The following is a 3,211-nucleotide window of genomic DNA, read 5'->3' as shown; positions in this document are numbered from 1 at the left end:
TTGTAGACCATTGGGCTCTTCCAGCCTTGTGGTCACAGTTTGGTGAAGACCCTTTTCTGTCCTAACATGACTAGGGGGTTTGAGCTGACTGGCCTCCATATGTCATGGACAAATACACTATATGGCCAAAAGTATGTGAACCCCCCCTCCAAATGATGGAGTTGAGGTGTCTCCAGTGAAGGGTCGTATGAATGTTACATCATACAAAGACATTGTAGATAATTGTGCTCTTCCAGCCTTGTGGTCACAGTTTGGTGAAGACCCTTTTCTGTCCCACCATGACTGTCCCCTGTGTACAAAGCCAGCTCCATAAAGACATGGGGTAACCAGTGTGGTGTGGAGGAACTCGAGTGTCCTGCACAGAGCCCTGACCTCATCCCTACTGAACACCTCTGGGATGAGACAGAAAGGAAGGTGCATGTGAGTCAGGTCTTCTGACCCAACATCAGGACCTGACCTCACAAATGGGCACACATTGTCCTCTTCCAGCCTTGTGGTGACAGTTTGGTGAAGACCCTTTTCTGTCCCACCCATGACTGTCCCCTGTGTACAAAGCCAGCTCCATACAGACATGGTGTCAGAGACCTGCTGCTTCTGCGCATGCGCCAAGCCGGGGTTTCCGTAATGGGCCTGTGCGCATGCGCGCGCCAAGGACTGTCCGAGGAAGTGACACTCTCCAAATCATTTCCTTCACTATTTAAACCCAGACTCCACACCTACTCATTGCTGGACGGTCTCTTCAACCGCCCTGACGTCTCCTGATCCTTGTTTGCTTATACCCTTGACCTCGGATTGCTTCACTGGACTGCCTACGCCTTCTCCTTTTGTACTTGCTCTGCCTGCTCGGTGTGACCTCGGATATCAAGATTTACAAGACCCTGCCGCAAAACCAAGGAGTGGCCTGCACGGTGCAACCGCCTCTGGCCCTCCTGCCACTCACTGTCTATAAGGACTCTGTCCCCAATACCAGAGTCCCTAGGACACGAGCTGCAAGGGAAGCCTCCTCCTACATCCAGTCTCCACACAGGTACGTGATACATGGGGTGGCCAGCTTGGCGTGAAGGAACTGCAGAGTCCTTCACAGAGCTCTGACCTCAACCCTTGGAATTGTGTGCCAGATCTTCTCATCCAACATCAGCATCTGACAAATGGGTACATATTGGGCTCTTCCAGCCTTGTGGTCACAGTTTGGTGAAGGCCCTTCTCTGTTCCTCCATGACTGTCCCCCGTGTATAAAGCCAGCTCCATAAAGACATGGTGTGATCAGTTTGGTTAGGAGGATCCAAGTGGTCTACACAGATCCCTGACTTCAACCTTTGGGACAATGTAGAAGACTGATTGGAGAGTGGAGGCTACGATAGGAGCAAAGGCTGGGGAGCGACTGCGTGTTATCACCCTGTGGTTTGGAATTGGATGTCCAACAAGATGATAAAGGTGTGATGGTCAGGTATCCAAACCTTTTAGCCGCACAGTGTACACGGGGAGTAGACGCAGGGGCGTATCTGCCGCCAGGCAAACAAGGCGTTGGCCTGGAGCGGCGTATTCCCAGAGAGCGGCAATTGCTGTGGTTCTCTCCCCTTGATAAATTTTATTTAGCAAGGGAAGAGAAGCGGAGGTGCAGTTGGTCCCAGGGGTTACCCTAAATGTAGGTTGGCCTTCATTAAGCCCTGAAAATTTTGGCCAAATTGGATATATTGACAGGTGGAGGCTGAACGTGGCCAGCGGATGTTGGAGAAGAGTCTTGTCTGGCTGAGGATCCTGAATATGAGGGAACGTTCTGTCCCCGTACGAGATCCTGCTCATGCTCCATGTGTGTGCTTTTGCCTATATTTGGAAAGTTTGTCTCAGATAACCCTCCCGGAACCGCTGAGAACCGGCAGGAACGTCGCAGTCAACAAGCTGTCCGGGCATTGCGTCACGTTGACTGATAGTAAACACGACCCCCATTGGGAAATCCAGTAACAAGGAAAACACGTTGTCTGGTTCTCTGTGGATGGGTGACGTGTGACATGAAAAGCCTCCATCTCTCTGCCGCACACCCCTTGGGGGGGGGGGGGGGGGGGATGTCGCAATGATTTGTTTAGGACGCGAGCTGGCCCCGCCTCCTTCTGCTCCTTGTTAATGATCTGTACCTTGCCTGCTCCTGCTCTCCAGCGTGCCGGGAATAGAACGGCCGTCATTCATCCAATTCATAGAGCAAGGGTCAAACTTCTCCGGGGTCGCGGCTGAAGAAATGCTCCGAGTGTCAGCGCACCGCTGCGCTCGCCCCGGCCCAGATATTCGGATTGTGAAGGAAATGACATCACAGAGCGGATATCGGGGGCAAAGGGGCAATGAAATGACATCACAGAGCGGATATCGGGGGTAAAGGGTCAATGACATCACAGAGCGGATATCGGGGGTGAAGGGGCAATGAAATGACATCACAGAGCGGAAATCGGGGATAAAGGGGCAATGAAATGACATCACAGAGCGGAAATCGGGGATAAAGGGGCAATGAAATGACATCACAGAGTGGATATCGGGGGTAAAGGGGCAATGAAATGACATCACAGAGCGGATATCAGGGGTAAAGGGGCAATGACATCACAGAGTGGATATCGGGGGTAAAGGGGCAATGAAATGACATCACAGAGCGGATATTGGGGGTAAAGGGGCAATGAAATGACATCACAGAGTGGATATCGGGGTTAAAGGGGCAAATTAAATGACATCACAGAGTGGATATCGGGGGTAAAGGGGCAATGACATCACAGAGTGGATATCGGGGGTAAAGGGGCAATGACATCACAGAGCGGATATCGGGGGTAAAGGGGCAATGACATCACAGAGCGGATATCGGGGGTAAAGGGGCAAGGAACGGCCGACATTTACGAAAGAGATTCCAACAATGGAAGAGACAATATCACCAAATCACTAAAACTTCATGAAATAGAAGGAAAAGCTACAAAATGACCCACCAAGTAAAAGTCACCCCGCCCCCATTGCTCTTATCCCCCGACATGCACTCCGATTTCCTTTTCTATAAAGTGACACATAATCTTGAGTTTAATCTGACAAATCCCTCCGAGTCCCCGAAACTCTGAGCAACAATGTTGTTGTGTCACTCAGCAGGGGGGCAGGGCCAGATTTACTCTCTCTGCTGCCCCAAGGCCAGGTTCCTCTATCCAACCCCCTCCCGGCCAACCCCCCCCCCAATGTAGAATGGCAA

The sequence above is a fragment of the Nanorana parkeri genome, unplaced genomic scaffold (genome assembly GCF_000935625.1).
Source record: "Nanorana parkeri isolate BGI_ZX_2015 unplaced genomic scaffold, ASM93562v1 scaffold2772, whole genome shotgun sequence".
NCBI classification, from domain to species: Eukaryota; Metazoa; Chordata; class Amphibia; order Anura; family Dicroglossidae; genus Nanorana; species Nanorana parkeri.
The sequence above is the reverse complement of the archived record's forward strand: the minus strand, read 5'-3'. Positions refer to the sequence as shown.